The 19,747-nt window shown below is 41.9% G+C and overlaps 1 pseudogene across 1 annotated transcript; it reads left to right on the top strand.

The window, feature by feature from the left end:
• Positions 1-441: 441 nt before the first annotated feature.
• Positions 442-3,541, top strand: LOC144589107 (ATP-dependent RNA helicase DHX15 pseudogene; annotated as a pseudogene). The gene is made up of 2 exons (XR_013545008.1): positions 442-606; positions 2,375-3,541. The product of XR_013545008.1 is annotated as an ATP-dependent RNA helicase DHX15 pseudogene (transcript).
• The last annotated feature ends 16,206 nt before the right edge of the window (positions 3,542-19,747 follow it).

Raw genomic sequence — 19,747 nt, 5'->3', positions numbered from 1 at the left:
CTAAAACCATCCAATAAATTTAACCAAGTGCACTGGTCATCCTTCATCCTTGATGAAAGTCTATGTCTGTGGTGTGTTTTGTTCAACCCACTCATGGCTTCACATAGCCTTCTCAGGAATGCCCTACCAGGAGCAATCACTTTGCACACAAAGTTGAGGTGACCAACTACCTCTTGTAGCTCCTTCAGCATAACTTTATTTTTTCTGCAAGAGGTTTTGAATTCAAATCCTGAGGTCCACTAATTTAACTTCTGGCAATCTGCTCGATTGTTGGATGGTATCTAATTCAATTCCTTAAAAAGTGATCACCGTACAGGGACCTTCTGACTTCTAAGCAGCCAACAGAACACCACGTTCCCTTGTAACTATCTGAAACGTCTGCATGAGGTGTTCACATTGGGCGGTCCCTGGCTTCCTACAAAATAAAAAATCATCTAAATAATGGACCACCTGGGAAAGTCCCACCACTCCAAAAATGAACTGAAGCGCTCATTACGTGACCTGAAAATCCAATCCCCCTGCATCAGCCACATGCGGGAAAATAGAAAGTCCTCAGACGGAGCTGCTCAGCTTCTCCCTGCTCAGCCAATCGAAGAAAGAGGCCGGGCAAGAGAGATGCTGAGCCTTAAAAGGCTCTGTCCCTCCTCCCCTTGGAGATAGCAGTGTCATTGCCTGCAACATCAATCTCCGAGCGGGTGAGCAAAGCATCCCTGCCGTGGCAGCCATGTGCTCGGCAGAGCATTCATAGCTATTCAAATTGATAAAATAGTAGAATAGTTACCAAGTGCCAAATTATACATAATTTCTATTGCACAGCATGGTGCTACATACATTGTTTCTGCTTACCCAAATGTAAGCAGAGTGGACCTTATAGTGATCAGGGCCATCATGGGCGGGGGGCGGGTATGGGACTTTAATTGTTTGCCTCTACTTTGGCTGTGATCCATATCTGCACTTACTGGGGGGGCACTTATTAAGAAGAAAATACTATTGAAGGCAGAGGAGCTTGGTACCTTAGAAATTTAGATAGGATTTGATGGAATTACTGCTCAAGAAGTTCCAACTTCTTTTTAGAAGGCAGCCATGCTGGTCTCTGCTAGCAAAATTATTTATTTATTTAAAATATTTTTAACCTAACTTTCTCCTTAAAAAGGACTTGAGGCAGGTTACAATAATTTAAAGACAGTATTTGAGTTAGTAACAATGAATATAAAATACTAAAAGGATCAATGAATATAATACCAAAAAACATAAGCAACATCAAAACACATTAAAAGCAGAAAGATATAACAATACATTTAAAAAACCCCACTCAGCAGCCATTCACTCTGGGAAAGTTTGCCTGAAGATAAAGGTACTTGCCTGCTTGTGGGAGGACAGTAAAGATGGAGCCAGTCTAGCCTCTTGTGGGAGGGAATTCCAGAATCTTGGAGCAGCAAAAGAGGAGCCCCCCTCCCGTGTCCCCACCAAACACACCTGTGATGGTGGTGAGAAAGGCCTCCCTTGAAGATCAGAACACCCAAGTGGGATCATAAAGGGAGATGAACAGCCTGGGCCCAAACCGTTTAAGGCTTTATAGGTTCAAGCCATCACTTTGAATTCTCCGCAGAAACAGATCAGCAGCCAGTGGAGCTGCTGCAACAAGGGAGTTGTGTGATCCCTGTGTCTGGCCCCAGTTGGCAATCTGGCTGCTGCGCTTTGGACCTGCTGAAGCTTCCCGACACTTTCCAGAGGAAGCCCCATGTAGAGTGTGTTACAGAAATCCACCCAGGATGTAACTAAGGCATTACATGTAAAAAAGTATATTGCAGTAATCCACTCCGGACATCACCATGGCCAAATCAGACTACTCCATGAGTGGGCACAACTGGCACACTCGTTTTAACTGTGCAAATGCACTTCTGGCTACAGCTGAAAGCAGGGCATCCAGACTCAGAGACCAATCCAGGAGTACCCCCAGGCTGTACACCTGGGTTTAACCCCACCCACCCTATCAGGCCAAAACAAAATACAAATAAAACTAAAGCATAAGGAATAATAAAAAAAATTAAAATTAAAACTAATATGTTTGTGCTTCATTTTGAAATAAAACTTTTAAATACTTCAGATACACGCATGCTTCTGTCCTGAAGCTAGTTATACAGCTTTCATTGCTTTAATTTCTCTTTTCTTGTAGGTCAAAATCTGCTTTCCCCTTTTGTCATTTTCTAATTGTAGAGCAGATGGGATTAACATTTCTTCTATTTTTTTATTGCATTTTACTACTCCCAACCCCAGTATATCATATTATGCCACAAAGTGAAACTATTTTTTAAAGAAAAGTTGATGTAGATTAATTTTCGTAAAGTCTAGTGTTGCCTTCTTAGATTTATAGACAAAAGACTGTGGCTCTTCTGGAACGGATATAAAATCTGAGGCAGTTGTTGGCAAGTTCCAGATTTATTTTGATAATTGCCCTCTCCTCACCATCCCGGGCCGTACACATCCTGTGGAGATCTTTTATACTCCAGAACCAGAAAGGGATTATCTTGAAGCTGCTATTCGTACTGTAATCCAGATTCATATGTGTGAAGAAGAAGAAGGAGATCTTTTGCTTTTTCTTACTGGACAAGAGGAGATAGATGAAGCCTGTAAGAGGATAAAGCGTGAAATTGATGATCTGGGCCCTGAAGTTGGCGACATTAAGATCATTCCATTATATTCCACACTTCCACCTCAGCAGCAACAGAGAATCTTTGAGCCACCCCCTCCAAAAAAACCAAATGGTGCAATAGGACGAAAGGTTGTTGTATCAACTAATATCGCTGAGACGTCATTGACGATAGACGGTGTTGTATTTGTCATTGATCCTGGATTTGCTAAACAGAAGGTATACAATCCTCGAATAAGAGTGGAATCTCTCTTAGTGACTGCAATAAGTAAAGCTTCTGCTCAGCAGCGAGCTGGCCGTGCTGGTCGTACTAGACCAGGTAAATGTTTCCGGCTATACACAGAGAAAGCATACAAAACTGAGATGCAGGACAACACGTATCCTGAGATTTTGAGATCCAATTTAGGTTCCGTGGTATTACAGCTGAAGAAACTTGGTATAGATGATTTGGTACACTTTGATTTTATGGATCCACCAGCTCCAGAAACTTTGATGAGAGCCCTAGAGCTTTTGAACTACCTAGCTGCTTTAAATGATGATGGAGACTTGACTGAACTTGGATCCATGATGGCAGAATTTCCACTTGATCCACAGCTGGCTAAAATGGTTATTGCAAGTTGCGACTACAACTGTTCTAATGAGATTCTGTCTATTACTGCCATGCTGTCAGGTAATAGCAGGGACAGAGATGCCAATCAAAATACAGATCTCCAGTTAGGGGAAGTTTGTATTACTGTTCCTGCAACAGGACTTAAAACTTTTAAAAAGTTTGAATTGTGCCTCTCAAAGTTACTGTATAGTATGATTTATAATGGAGTAAAGTTTATTGGTTGTTGTGAGCCGCCCAGAGACCTTTGGGTAGAGTGGGCGGCATATAAATCAAATAAATAAATAAATAAATAAATAAATAACATTATTTGAAAACATAGTTTCGGGAAAAGAGCTATAATAAAGATACTGAGAAAGAGGTGGATTTTGAAGGCCCAGGGACACCTGAGGGACAAACAACCCGAGAACAGCAGTTAGCATCAAAGAAGAATTTAATATTGGTGCTTGGTCTGGAGAAATGAAAAAAAAACTGAATTTAGATGTAACTATCCTTCTCTCAGTAATAGGATATAAGCTGCAGGACGGTAACGTCATTTTGAATGTGGTTTCCAACCTGTGAGTCCCCTGGCTCTAAATGATGGCATTTGAGAAGCAGCTATCAAGAAGGATATGTGTTTGCTGAACCATGCCAGAAAGAGATCACTGCTGTCACTATGAAGTGCAACTTTCCCCTCAGCACCAGTCTGGAGGATGTCAGCCATAAAAATTTTGAACAGATGCTCATTCATTCTCATCAGTACTGATACATGGAAGAGAGGGAGTTGAAAGCATTACTTATGGGTGGAAAAGGGTGGTTTGGTTTTAGCAAGGGGCATTGTTTTACAGACAGAGAGAGATGAGCTAATCCAGGGCCACATTAAGGCACAGGACTGGCTCTAACATTACATGAAACAGATAGCTCAGTTTACAAATATTGAGAGGCGTAGAGCAAGCTGCATAAAGTGGGCCTGCCAGGTTGCCTGACCTGAGTCCATAATAACATTGAAAGCTGCTTTACAAAGATGGCCTGTCCACACAGGTATATAGCTCGCTGTTTGGATTGCTTTTGGTGGGGTTTGGGTTGAATTAAATTATAGCTTTCAAATGTATTTTGACTTAGACTTTGCAGCCATTCTCAACGGGGGCCATATGGCCCCCGGGAGGGGCCTGGCACATTTGATGGGGCCATAGACTGGAAACTGTTTTTCACACACCACCTTATAAGGTTCATTATGCATCTTATACAGTCCTGATTCAACCTACTATATATCTCTTTCAAATTGTTTTTATGGCTGTGGATAAAAAAAAGTTTGAGAATGTCTGACAGAGCATTCTATCCCACCTTTTTTTAGAGCTGCCGTGCTCTTTTCTCAAACAACACTAAGGCCTCTGTTTATTGTTTGTTTGTTTGTATGATTCAGTGAGCTCCTAATTATTTTTTTGTTTAGCCTGTAAGGATAGTTAATCTATACCCAAACAGTATAGGTGGTGTTATCTCTAGTGACAATGCTGTGTTGTATTCAATGGGTTGTGACATTAAAGGAGAAGATAAAGTCTCTCTGTTTTCATCTTCTTTTTAATATCTCCCTAAATGATGCAGCACAGCTGTAATATATTTGAGGTGCCTTTCAGTACAATATGTATAGCATGTATACTATGCTAAGTTGATGTGTTGCTGTTCCACTGTGCCACTTTTAAACACAAACATTATCTTCTCCCACATAGACAAGGCAAGAGCCCTTCCCTTCAGCAGAGCAGGCAGATTCTCCTCTGCCTGGAAGATGCAGTCACCCTCTTTTGTTGTTCCCATCCTCTCCTTAGAAAGAAGAGGGAGAAGTGGACAGCCACCATTGCCTTGCCAAAGGAAGGAAATTTCACATTTGCTGGCTGCCTCACTTTGGATTCCCACCTTTACTGTGTGGAGGGTGGAGGTGGCAGATGAGAGATGCAAATATATTAATTGGCTGATTCTAACAAGATTTGTCTGTCTGTCTTCCTTACTGTGCAGATCATGAATGATTTTTCCCAAAAGGTCTATGAAATAAAACAGGCAATTCCTGCCTAAAGGAGAGACATTTTGGCCAAAGCAGCAACCACTCCTTTAACTCCTCGGAGGGCAATGGGCTTGTGTAGCAAGAAAAGAAAGGGGGGGGGGGAGGAAAATTATTGTGGGCTGCTGAATGATGGCCTTGAAAAAAGGTGGGAAAGGCATGGGGAGTGTCTACAATTGAATGGAGGAAAAATTGGAGTAATCCAAAAACCTGTCTCTTCCCCAGTGTGAATGGAAGGATTGCTCAAGTGCAACATATGATAGATTGCACTGATGGTACGACCCAACTTTCAATGTGGTTGGCTTTTATATGTGTAGTAGAGGGGAACTGTTGTGTCCACTCAGTGTCCCTTGTTTGTTCTCCCCAAACACTCAGGTCCACCCTCTGGATGTGTTTACTCTTTTTACACTGCCACCAGTGGATCTAATCCACACTATACCTAATTTATGTATCTCAGACACGTGCTGTCAATACAACAGGTTTATTGATCTTTCAGTTGGTAAATCACAGATGTAAATCCCAGATGTTCTTTTATTACTGTTTAAGATCTCTCATTAAAGTACTTGGGTTTGATTACACGTTTGCTTGACTATCTATCTATTCACTATCCCTTTTAACTCTTTCCTATTCTCTTTAACACTCCAACTTTCCAATCTCTAACTCTCTCAATTCAATCTCCTCACTCTATCAATTCAGTCTCCTAACTGTATCCCTTTTGCTCTAGCTGTCTAACTGCCCCCCTAACTCCGCTCCCCCTGTCCTATCATAGGCTCCTGCACATGAGCTCCATATTATGGACAGGAGCGACATGGGCATTGCGCCACATACCACCACAGGAACCATCTTCTCCTTTACCTTAGCAGCAAAATATCTTGGGCCAGCTCCACTAGGATATATGGTGAAATCTGTATGATTACAGAAATGCTGGGTGTTTCTGAACAGTTTCTCAGTGTAGTCCTTGCAGAGTAGCCTGTGGTGTGTGAGCCCATCCCACCTGTATCTCCTTTCAGAACACTACAATATGTGGCATCAACTTCTCCTGTCTTTGATCATTATCTCAGCACCTGCCTCCACCACTGATTCTCAAATGTGATTGTAAAACACACCATTAGAGCAGTGACATGAAAGAGTTTTTCTGGTCTATACTACTTCCTGGTACCAAGTGCATTTTCACACGCTGTTTACGAATAAAAAGAGGCTTTTTCTCTAGTTTGCCAAAATTGTGAAGTGGCTTGAGAAGAGAGCCACATCATGATATTAGTAAATTAATCACTTCCCTGGAGGAGTCATGGCAACACAGTGCAGCCTGCTGTCAGTTTTCTGCTGTCAAAATACACATTTGCTTTTCATTAGTCTTTTAGGTTTTTTAAGTGATGCAGGAAATATTCACTGTCCTTTTACCCATGTAAAAAAACCCTAGTTCCTCAGCTCCTCCACAGAGTTGTATAGAAAAGTTCTTAGGTTAAATTAATTTTAGTTTCTGGTGCCAGATCTGATTTATACATATGCAGCAGGGATTTTTCCCCAATGTGTTTTTATTTGCAAATGTTGTTTTTTGAATGTTTTTGTCCTGAGACCCACTTTTGGCACATGACTTATAAGTCCAATGAGTGAATAAATTGATGAATGGATAGATGGATGAAGAAAATGAGTATTGAAGTCCCTTTCACATCCTTCCTTTATGCATGTATTGGATGCATGGAGGAAAGACAGCCAAGTGCCAATTGAACATGCAAAATTCAATGTGCATGGCACACATGAGATCAATGTAGACACGAACTCTGAATGAAAAAAGACAAGGTAAACTCATGAGGAGAGGAAACATGTAGCCTTACTACTTTTCATCTTTTCTGCTGCTGCACTCTTTCTATGGAGAGTGATTTTCTGATAAATGAGTCTTCTCTGCTTGTGTAAACCCTCCACATCATCAGGAATCTTGATTTTCTCGTGTTCCCCATCATGAGAGTTTTTATGTGTAAAGGAGTCTCCCCTCTTTGAAAAGTCACTCTCTACCAGAGCTTGGTATATTAATGAAAACAGGAATCTATTGTGTTACTTGATGACTACAGCTCCAAGAAGGCTGTTATAATTAACATTTCTGGTCCCATGGGTGTAACTAATTCTGTTATATTAATGCGTCAATGTTTTCTGCACATTTTTTCAAAGCTAGTAAGCCCCACAAAGATCTTCTAGAAACAATGGGGATAAAAGAGCCTCCAACCTGAAAACTGTGTTTCTTCCTTCCCTTCCCCCTAGATTTTCTATATTTCCCCTTCTTCTCTTCTCTTCTCTTCTCTTCTCTTCTCTTCTCTTCTCTTCTTTCTTTCTTTCTTTCTTTCTTTCTTTCTTTCTTTCTTTCTTTCTTTCTTTCTTTCTTTCTTTCTTTCTTATAAAGCCCTAGAAGCATTAATTTCCAGGAGCACCCTGTTGTTAAAACACCACAGTGCCCTCAAAATATAGCACCAACATTCCTAGAAATCATATCAGCAATTTCAAGATGTTTCTTGGAGCACATGTAGCTTCTTAGAGAAGCTGTGCATGTTGCTTGGATTTAATTTTTAAAGAAAAGAAGAGAAAATATGGTTAAACAAGGGAGAAGGAAACAAAGGCTGAAATGTTGCTGTACAGTAAGGCAAGCAAAATAACTTTTAGATGTGAATTCCTACAATTTAAGAAATCACAACCTTATGTGTTGTGTACTGAATTGTGTGACTTGGTGTGCAACAGATAATGCCTGCAGAGATTTCTTAACTTACTGCAATTCACATCTAAAATGTATGCTGTTTTGCAAATCTGCACAACAGGATTGAAGTCAAAGATTAGTTTTAATTAGGAGGAAGTGCCGCTTGTAGCAAATAATGCTTTAAAAAAAAACCTACTCTCACTGTGGGGAAAATGAACACAGGAGGTCCCTGTTGCTTTCATGAGAAAAACAATGTATTTGGGCAGCTATCAACACCAAAGCAAATCTTTACAACCAAAATATTATATTTCAAAGGTGTTAGATACAAGCTTGGCTCTCCGCTTCAATTCAACAGTAGATGGAGGAGGCGGGGCTAGTACATTTCCACTCCTCATGTGCTTACTATACCTGTTTCTAAAATGTCTAAACTGGGCTATTAGTCCTAAGCAAGGAAAAAATCAATAGTGGGGAAGATGGTAATATTTCTTTATGAGTTTTTGAAAGGCACCCATACATGAATTATGTTTTCATCTGATAACCTCTTTTTTGCCTTTGTAAAAAGAAATATACATTTCATGTGCTTGCGTTGCATAATTTCCAACTAGAGATAGGCATGGTGGCTTATGATAGTTCTTTTTTTTTTTTTTTTTTGGCTGAACAGGTCTTTTGTGCTTCCCAGCCCCACTTCCTCTGGATGCCCACTCAGAAACAGCACCTGGAGGCGTTGGGGGAGGGAATCTGGGTGCTCTGAGGAGGAGCACCGAGTTTGGGAGGCACCAAAAACTTTTCGGCCAAAAATGAAGCAGCACAAGCTACCAAATCAGTGGTTCACACCCATCTCTATTGCCAACCGTTTTATATAACATGTAGCTTGGAAAATCCTTTTGTGGCCCATCGATATTGCCCATTTTCTGACTTTTGTAAGAGAATTTTCAGAGATATTTTTAAAATTATTATTTTAAAAAATAAAATTAAGAACAGTGCTGAAAAGCTAAATTGTTTTCTATATGTAATTGATAGAAATCATGACCTTATCCCGTCTCATTTTTTTAGTACAAGGAATTTGTCAAAAGTTAGTTCTTCCTCATTTTTATACCTTTCACTGCATCTGACACTATCTAAACAAGACATCCAGATGAAATATATTGAAGAAATGTAGATTGCTCTTTTGAAAAGCCAGATCTTGCATAAATTAATTCTGATGTTCCACAGTTAGACACTTCTAATTACCTCTACTGTTATATGATTTTAGGTAGTGCATGGATAACAGGTAACTTAATTACTTGTTACCTCTTCCCTTTCCTTGTCCGTCTTTCTGCTCTCTTTTTGTAGCAGCAAATCTATAATGTGTTTCCATCTGAAGGTCTCAGTTCTAGTTTCCTATCAAAATATGTCACTTGAGTAGTTAGATATAAACAATCCAGATGGCAAGATGTAAAGTTAATTTGTATGCCAGGCCAGAGTCTATGCAGTTCGATATAACAAATATAAACTTCAAGGTAGGCCCATGCAGCAAAACCTTATTTACTATATACTGTAAATATACTTCCTAATACTGGATTTGGTCAGACAGAAGCTCTTAAACTAAGTGGTACTGACTATTACACCTGTGAAAATCACAAACACTAATATTACCTTGGTACTGCAAGCCCACATGCTGATGTAGAGGTTTATATTTGTGTACATAACTGCATTTTCTAAATGAAAATGAGTCCAGCTTACCAGGTAATAAAGTTTCCTCTTATGACTATGTTAAGAAGTGTCTTCCTCAAGCACCACAACATTGTTTTCAAGAAGGAGGTGTCTTACAATACACAACAAGCTGTGTAATGCAACCAGCCAGTAAGGTGAAACAACAGATTAACAGGGCCAACCCAGAGAATAGATTCTGATGACTCAGATTTTGGGGACAGGGGAGGGGTGAATCTGCTCCAGATTTTAGTACAAATTTCAGAGGAGCTACCTGTAATACTCAACCCTAGTTCCCAGATAGATTTAGCATCCTGAATAGCTTGTTCAGATGAAAACCCAGAATAGATGTCTTACCACCACAAAATTGGAGGTTTTGTTGAATAAGGCAATTGCATCCCTCACTCAGTGAAATCCAGGTACCTAAAGAGTACCTGAATTTAGACAAATTATTTTGTCAAATGAGGCAGATAATCCCACTGGCATCTCTCCTCGTCCCTGGCAGTAAAAATAGAATAAAATAAAATAAAATAAAGAGGGTTATTTTTTTTACTTTTTATGGAAACTAAGAACTTCTACCACAACACACCACCAAATTAAAGACTGGAGATAGAAAAAGGCTATTATGTCAAGAGTGCAGGGAAGTGGTTTCTGATCGGACAGCACAGTTCCACATGTGGTGATGATATCATTGGCTTGAGACTTGCAGGAGCACTGCTGGCCAATCATGTTACATCTCTGACTCTATTTAGTGACCCAAATCCTGTTGCTTAGCATAAGACAAACTGTAATGTATGGTCCATTTCTCCTTAGTAAACAAAGCACCCCTGCCCCAATTGATAGGGGTGTGCACGCACATTGGTTTGGTGCGTGCATCCATGTACCCTGAGAATTGCAGCAGAGGTGATTTGTTTCTCAAGGAGGAAAGGTCCAAAAGTTTCAATTTGGCATAAACTAAGCAACAGCATCCTGGCCATTGTCTCTTCTTAACTTTGAAAAGAACAGTGACCATGTGGGGTGGGGCAGAGGAGAAAAGAAAGGAGAAATCCCATTGCGTAAGTGGAAGTGTGCTCAAATGTCATTGGAAGCTGCCCAGTCTGTCTCTGAGTGGATGAACCAACACCTTGTTAAATTTGTTCTATATCTGGTTCTCAATAGCTCCAATCCTAACCTAATTTGCTAGCATGGAAGGCCCATCCTTTTTTTCCCCCCACAATGAACCATCTTTTCATTGAATTGAATAGTCTACCACGATACACAGAGTTCCTGATCATCTGTTGTTCCCACTCCAGTAGACTCTTTATGCTTGAACCTAAATAAATAGAGATATAATTATATTTAGACACCAGAATGGATTTGTATTTCCCATCCTTGCCTTTATTCTGGCTTGCTTTCTTAACTACAAAGTAAGAGGACAGAATCTAATAATTCCTTCATTATCAAAGTATTTGTCCTCTGCCTTAAAGTAGCCTTTTGATATTCATATGCTACATACACAGTACAAAAAAAGTTTAAAAGATGTATTGAGATTTCCTTCAAGAATTTTTGTCCTAAGGCATTTGGAGTTTACGTGCAATGATAATGTACATGATTACATTTTTTTTACACCAGGTTCTGAAATTAATTTTCATGTTAATTAAGGCCTTTGGCAATGATTATGCTAGCAAACTGTTTTGCTAATTATATTTTGCTATGTTAATTTAATTCATTGTTGCATATTTAATAGTGAGCTGTGTGAACTGTCAATACTGAATAATAGGTAATGGTATGGGGGGGATGAATAATTGTTTCCATGTTGCAGGCAACAATATTGCTGTTAATAATGATCAAGTATAGTTCATTCTGCTTAATGGAAAGTAGAAAAAAAAAAAAAAAAGACAGCACTGCGTAATTATTCCTATAATCTGAAGTTGCTATAGTGACTGTTAGGAAGGGTTCTTTGAGACAAAGATGATAAATCAGGAGTAAGTATCACACAATCATTCCACTTCCTCTGTGTACCAAAATATATACATGTAGGTTTGGATAATTTTTTCCTGGTTTTTTTCCCCCTGGCACAAAAGTGAGCCTGCTGCCATTTTCCATCCTCCACAATGTCATGAACCTAACACCATTCTGGGGTATTACAGGGAAGGATGAATGAAGCCTCGGGGCTTACATGGAAAAAGGGAGGAAAATATTTAAAGAAAATATTTCCTTTTTGTGATGGGATAGAATTGGGGAAAAAGAAAGCAAATATCTCAAATGTAATCTGAAATATCTCTTCTGAGAGATTTTAGCAGAGCTAAACGCAAGTTCAAAGGATATGTTTCTATGCAGAAAATAAGTTTTAGTAAGTTTATAGATGTCTGCTTCGGTCAAATCAGACATTAAAGGGTATGTATATTCCCTGTGATTATCTATCTATCTATCTATCTATCTATCTATCTATCTATCTATCTATCTATCTATCTATCTATCTATCTATCTATCTATCTATCTATCTATCTATCTATCTATCTATCTATCTATCTATCTATCTATCTATCTATCTATCTATCATACTGCCCCATAGAGCTAGAACACTCTCTAGGCAATTTGCAGCATGATTAAGCAAGGAATACTTCACACACACACACACCAGAATGAGTCAACCTTGAATGGGCTACCTGACCCTATTGGGATCAAACTCAGGCTGTGACTCGTGAGCACAGGCTTGACTGCAATACTACAGTTTAACCACTACACCAGTATTTAACTTGTTTCCCCTCCCACAAGCCAGAGAGTTCCAGAAAAACATCTACATCTGCTTCATTGACTATGCAAAAGCCTTGACTGTGTGGACTACAGCAAACTATGGCAAGTCCTTAAAGAAATGGGAGTGCCTGACCACCTTATCTATCTACTGAGAAATCTATACGACAAGGCTGTATATTGTCTCCCTGCTTATTTAACTTATATGCTGAATACATCATGCGAAAGGCTGGGCTGGAGGAATCCCAAGCTGGAATTAAGATTACCGGAAGAAATATCAACAACCTCAGATATGCAGATGATACCACTCTGATGGCAGAAAGTGAGGAGGAATTAAGGTACCCTGTAATGAGGGTGAAAGAGGAGAGTGCAAAAAATGGTCTGAAGCTCAACATAAATAAACTAAGATCATGGCCACTGGTCCCATCACCTCCTGGAAAATAGATTGGGAAGATATGGAGGCAGTGACAGATTTTACTTTCTTGGGCTCTAGGATCACTGCAGATGGTGACAGCAGCCCCGAAATTAAAAGACGCCTTCTTCTTGGGAGGAAAGTGATGACAAACCTCGACAGCATCTTAAAAAGCAGAGACATCACCTTGCCAACAAAAGTCAGAATAGTCAAAGCTATGATTTTTCCTGTAGTGATGTATGGAAGTGAGAGCTGGACCATAAAGAAAGCTGACCGCCGAAGAATTGATGCTTTTGAATTGTGGTGCTGGAGGAGACTCTTGAGAGTCCCCTGGACTGCAAGGAGAACAAACCGATCCATTCTAAAGGAAATCAAGCCTGAGTGCTCACTGGAAGGACGGATCCTGAAGCTGAGGCTCCAATACTTTGGCCATCTCATAAGAAAAGACTCCCTGGAAAAGACCCTGATGTTAGGAAAGTGTGGAGGCAAGAGGAGAAGGGGACGACAGAGGATGACATGGTTGGACAGTGTCATCGAAGCAACCAACATGAATTTGGCCCAGCTCCAGGAGGCAGTGGAAGACAGGAGGGCCTGGCGTGCTCTGGTCCGTGGGGTCACGAAGAGTCGGACATGAATAAACGACTAAACAACAAGAACTCCCACAATGGAATTGCCTCAGAAACCAGAGTTTTAAAGTAAATCCATCTTCTGGTGACCAAGCACAAAGCAAACCAAGCTAAATCCATGGATAGATAGTTGAGGAAAATTCTGTATTATGACAAGCAGGCATCTTTAACTGCTTTTGAGAAAGGACTTTATTTGATTCCCTATCTAACTAAAGCCCAGGGCATGTTGTGTACCAGCTTGCAAGCCTTTCACTTAGCTGTGGTTAAACTTTTCTCAACAGATTCTCCTTCATGCAGTCAACAAATGGGGGAAGGTAGAGGGTGTTAATCAGGGGATAGGCACATGCCTTCTATTTCCATCTAAAGTGGTATTTTACTGTCCCTTCTAGCTCAGCCCTTTCATCCTCTCTGTACTTGGAAGATGTGAAAAAGTTACTTATGTGCATTCAGCTGTTTGCTTGAAGCAGTGGAAACTAGCATCCTTAATGATTGGTGGGGTGCAGGCACAGCCATTGGTGGTGGGTGGAGCTGGGGTTAAAATGAGTATTATATTTCTCTCACAGACAGATAGGCATACATTGATCCAGAGAAAAATCTGCTGCCTGTGATAATGAGTCAGTCAAATGTGGGATGGCTGGAGGCTCTTTGAACCAAAAGTAGAGCCATGCCCCACTCATGCTTGTGGGAAAGACACCATAGATGTAAAGGAAGAGTTAGCTCTGATAAACACAATGGGGTGGGACACAGTCTTTGTGACATGGAATGTTCACAAATATTTAGTAAGTATTCTGGTCACTGTATCTGGCTGCACAAGGAGTTGGGGATTTTTTGTGTGTCTGTTAATTTGGATAATATTGCATCTCTGAATATTTACAGAGTGAGTTTCAGTGCTACTTCAGAGAAGTTGATAATAAGCAGTGCTAGGGTCTGATCTGTTGCTAAGACAGAACATCTGAATTAAGCGACACACACTTTTTGCTTTCACTCTGACTTTCCCTAAATCTCATCTAACCCTGGCAGAGTTCAATTCACACAGTAGGGAATGCAATTTGTGTCAAAGAAAGCAATGGCACATGGTGACTTCCCCACAGAGCAATGAGGGGACTAGCTATGCCTTTTGCCTCTCAGGCAAGGCACAGTTTATTGCTTATAATTGTGTGGCAACAGAAGCATATGCTTTGCTTTAACTGGGGCTTCTTTTGGCAGAGCTACAACCTGAAGCATGTGTAAGTCTAAAGAAATGGAAACTGTAAAAGGTTTGTTTTTAAGAAAACTTATTTCTTCAAATAACCATCCAGTGTCTCTAACTTCCTGGCAGAGTCCTTCCATTGACTGATGACTAGCACTCATGATGAGGTGATCTCTTCGCCTTTCTGCAAATACCTTCCAAGTTATAGAAATCTATTGTGGGAACCGGGAAATTCTCCAACGCAGGCTTTCAGGACAGAGATGGGCACATGGAAGAGGAGAAGAAAGTCCCAGAAGTTAGATCTACATTGGATTCATGCCTCTGTGATTGCAGGAATCTATGTATATCATGCAACATTTGTTGACCAGAAATGGCTATTGAAAGAGCACATCGGCATTTAAACTGTTGTCATTTGTAAAACAACCAGTGTAAGAGATTTCTACTGTTATCCTCAATCACATGGGTGTCAGTGCAGTGTACTCAGTTTCTACTACCTTGGAAGCTGTAGGTCATATAGGAACAGTCCATAGTGGTACATCCAGAAATGATAGTTTTTGTCATGCCATTTTCTAGGAAGAGAAATACTGTATAGCAGTTGGTTTTTAAGGTGCCACAATGTTTTTGTCTTTTTTTAATTTTTAATTAAAAAGTTTGTCTTTAGTCTTTTTAATTTTTCTTTTGTTTTTGCCAGATTTCTAGGGAGAATTTGCTTCCCCAAGCCCCGAAATGAAGACGCGGACAACAACATTCTTTTGGTATTAAACATGGGCCACACTTTATTAACCAAATCAATTTTCCTTAAACCAAATAACACCATATCCTTAATTTGAGGGGGCCTGCGGTAGTGCGGGGAAATAACACCAAATAATTCCTTATATGCCAATGGGCGAGTCCCAGTCCCCAGGTTCCAGCTGTACTACCGACCGGAGGAACCTGCAAGGCTTAATTAAAACACCCCGGACCTCCAGCCATCTCCTTTAATGACTTTTTGGTCCGGAAGTGTTTCAGCGCCTCAGTTGCCTTCAGCCCTGTAATCGCACGATCCGCAGGAACTGTCAGCATTGACGCACTGTTACTTAATGAATATTACCAAAAGGGAAACACCGTGACGACCAGTTATTCCCGCACTACCCGCCAGTGTGACCAGATTTATATATGAAAAAAAAAAAACCACCGTCCTCGCCTTAAAAACAACTCCTCCCCCATTCCAGTGTGGGATAGGCGAAAAATCCCCCCATCCACCTGCCAATTAGGATGAAGGTCAAAAATTCCTATCCGGCCCCAAAAACAGGCAACCCAGAACACACTAGAACAAAGAGGGTTGGGCGGGCGGGTGCCGAAAGCAAAAGAGCCCCTTAGGACGCACCGGCGCTACCTTAAATAGCGCCGGTTGCGTCATCCAGCTCACGTGGCCCTTGTTGTCCTCGCTTCCGGCGCCGGGGGAAGCAAGCCCGCCGCGCTTTTCCGAGGGCGTTCCTGCGCCCCTTCAGCGCGCTATCATTTGCTTCCCCAAGCCCCGAAATGAAGACGCGGACAACAACATTCTTTTGGTATTAAACATGGGCCACACTTTATTAACCAAATCAATTTTCCTTAAACCAAATAACACCATATCCTTAATTTGAGGGGGCCTGCAGTAGTGCGGGGAAATAACACCAAATAATTCCTTATATGCCAATGGGCGAGTCCCAGTCCCCAGGTTCCAGCTGTACTACCGACCGGAGGAACCTGCAAGGCTTAATTAAAACACCCCGGACCTCCAGCCATCTCCTTTAATGACTTTTTGGTCCAGAAGTGTTTCAGCGCCTCAGTTGCCTTCAGCCCTGTAATCGCACGATCCGCAGGAACTGTCAGCATTGACGCACTGTTACTTAATGAATATTACCAAAAGGGAAACACCGTGACGACCAGTTATTCCCGCACTACCCGCCACAAACATGAGGACTAGCATCGGCTATGTCCCATGTACCCACCAAGAAGACCAAATTCCTCAAGCAGGCCCCCTCTCAAATCATCCAGAAAAATGTCCAAACCTGCCTCAGACAGGTGGACCCCATCCTCACGGAAATACTCCAAACTGGTTAATAAAATTCTGCGATGCCCAATCACAGAACCGAGGCCGCGTTTGCTGACACCTCTGCAAACCTCCTTGTTAACCAAACGACGGGCCTTGTTTACCCTGTCCCCATTAATCGCACCACGCCAATTTAAGCGTGGAATGATTGTTGACCAAACGATCCTCATCTTGGGATATAAGGCATGTAGCCTATCCAAATCCCTCAAAATATCCAATATTAATGCCTTACCAGGTACCTGGGGCAAATCATTACCCCCCAAGTGAACTACCAAGATGTCAGGAGGCGAACATCCAAAGGTAGTCAACCGTCCCAGTTGAATCCATTGCATGCCCCGCATGCCCTTCCAAGTAATCGAAGCCCGGGCTCCTAGCCCCAGGTCACTTCCCCAATGGGAAGCAGCCGCATAGCGAGCTGCCCAATATACGTAGCTGTGTCCTACAATCATGATGTTCCATCGCGCCCCCGGCATCTCTCCTCCTGAAAGACAAAAAACAACCCCTACCTATACGTTAGGTAATTGTCTTATATACTTCCTGTAACAACCCGATGACCAGCGACCCAACTGTTTGATTCGCTCATCATCGTATCCAAGAGCTGCCGCCGTCGACGCCGCCCCTATTCGAAATGAATGTGTACCAAATCTAAGGCCTTGAACACCAACTCTTTCCAGCGCCATGTCAGTTAATTTCCAAAACTGATATTTTGTAAGGGGCGCCCCATCTCTGTGTTGAAAGAAATAACCCCCCGTGCCTAACCTAAAACGAATAAATTGGCTTACCGCCTGAACAGGGCATATCTTTTCTATACTGCACCGTCCCAGCCTTATCTGCCCGCCTTTGCCTCGTTGGTCAGTTTTAGATCTCCTAATCTTAATTACAACCTGCTCATTTTGAATCCCTACGTCATCCCACTGTAATGCCGACCGAGACTCATCCGTTTTACTGAAAGCTACCAACTCACTAATGCGTAGCGCCCCAAAAAAGGCTACCAACGACGCTGCATGAAAAAGCACCTGCTCATATCTATCCCTACATAATGTACCCCACAGCTCTACTAAACTTTCCAAAATCCTTGGAGAAATGGGTGTCCTATCATCCCTTAGCCTTCCCTGCTCACGAGACCATCCCTCAATCATCTTCCTAATTCTAAAATCACCCGACCAATCCTTCAGGCCTTTTGCCTTCGCATAAAAACTCAATGCTGCTAACTTACCCTGAATAGTACCTGGCGCTAACCCCCGTCTATACAAATCCACAATAAATTGCTGCAGGTGTCCTACTGGTGCTGGCCACCTTTGTTCCAATCGCGCCCTATTCCTAAATTCCAAAAACTCAGTCACAGCCATCCTATATTTTATACCTGTTCTCAGGGCCAAAGCCATACCTATCGCCCGCGACGCTTCCTCACGCCAATCTGCCAGACCTCCGCCGGAAGCACCTCCGGCAGATCCCTGGCTTCCGGCGCCAGCTCCCTGAAACGCTGGATCTGTTGGCGTGAAAGAGCATCAGCGATCCGATTATCTATGCCCGGCACGTGTCGCGCGTGCACCACAACATTATTCTGTAGTGCCTTCAATGTAAATGCGCGCACCAAATCCATAACCCTTTCTGATCGAGAGGTTAAATTATTGATGATGTAAACAACCGCCAGGTTGTCGCACCAAAAGCGCACCACGGTATTGGACCACTCCTCGGCCCATAGCCAAAGTGCCCCAACTATTGGAAAAAACTCTAAAAATGTTAAATCCCTAGTAATACCTTGCCTATGCCATTCGTCCGGCCACACTCCTGCACACCATCTGCCCTGAAAATAAATTCCGAAACCCAACGCCCCAGCAGCATCTGAATTCACTTGGACATCAGCCCTAAGGTTCATGTCAGATCTCCAAAAAGAAATCCCGTTAAAATGTTCCAAAAACTGCTCCCATAACCTCAGATCCTCCCTGATACCTTTCGTTATTCTCGTCTTATGAAATGGTTTCTTCAACCCTGACATGGCGCTGGAAAGACGCCGCACAAAAGCCCTTCCCGGCGCTACAACCTTACACGCAAAGTTCAAATGCCCTACCACATGTTGTAGCTCCTTCAATGTTATCTTCTTTTTATCCTTAAAACTACCAACCAATCTCCGAATATTTACCAATTTGTCTTGCGGCAATCTTGAAGTCTGCTGTGTTGTGTCTAATTCTATGCCTAAAAACGTAAGGGTCGTTGACGGCCCTTCCGTCTTTTCTTCCGCCAGCGGCAAACCTAACTCCCATGCCAATTTCCTAAATGTGTCTAAGAATTCCTGACACCTCCCAGTGTTTGCCTGTCCACAGAACAAAAAATCATCCAAATAATGTGCTGTCAATCTACAGCCAATCCTCTGCCGAAGCAGCCATTCCACAAATGTGCTGAACCTTTCGAAGGCAGAACACGAGATTGAACAACCCATAGGTAGGGCCCTATCCACGTAATAATACCCCTGAAATTGAAAACCCAGCAAATTAAAATCTGTTGGGTGGACAGGCAAAATCCGGAAGGCCGCTTTCACATCGGCCTTGGCCATCTCTGCATTAACACCGCAAGATCTAATCATTTTTACCGCCTCATCAAATGATGTATACCGCACAGAACACATTTCGTCTGGTATGGCATCATTGACAGACTCGCCCTCCGGAAAAGACAAATGATGTATTAGCCTGAATTCCCCTGGGGTTTTCTTTGGAACAATTCCCAAAGGCGATACCCTCAGGTCATCCAGCGGAGGCCTAGAAAATGGCCCCACGACCCTACCCTCACTAACCTCCTTGTCAATCTTCTTTTTAACTACTTCCTCCATTCCCTGTATTGACTTCAAATTTCTGGCAAAAAATGCCCTACGCTTACCCAATGCTGGAATTCTAAATCCATATTGAAAGCCAGAACACAGATATGCTGCATCTTCCTGCCTGGGATAATGCAGCAATCCCTTTCTCAGAATATCAATTTTGATTGGTGTTGGTCCCCTTTCCTGGAGGACCGCCACCCCCTTCAGACTTTCTACTAAAACCTCCTTGCTTGCCCT

This window comes from Pogona vitticeps, chromosome 4, assembly GCF_051106095.1.
Source record: "Pogona vitticeps strain Pit_001003342236 chromosome 4, PviZW2.1, whole genome shotgun sequence".
Lineage (NCBI taxonomy): Eukaryota > Metazoa > Chordata > Lepidosauria > Squamata > Agamidae > Pogona > Pogona vitticeps.
Note: the sequence above shows the minus strand (reverse complement) of the source record. Positions and strands in the feature narration are given on the sequence as shown.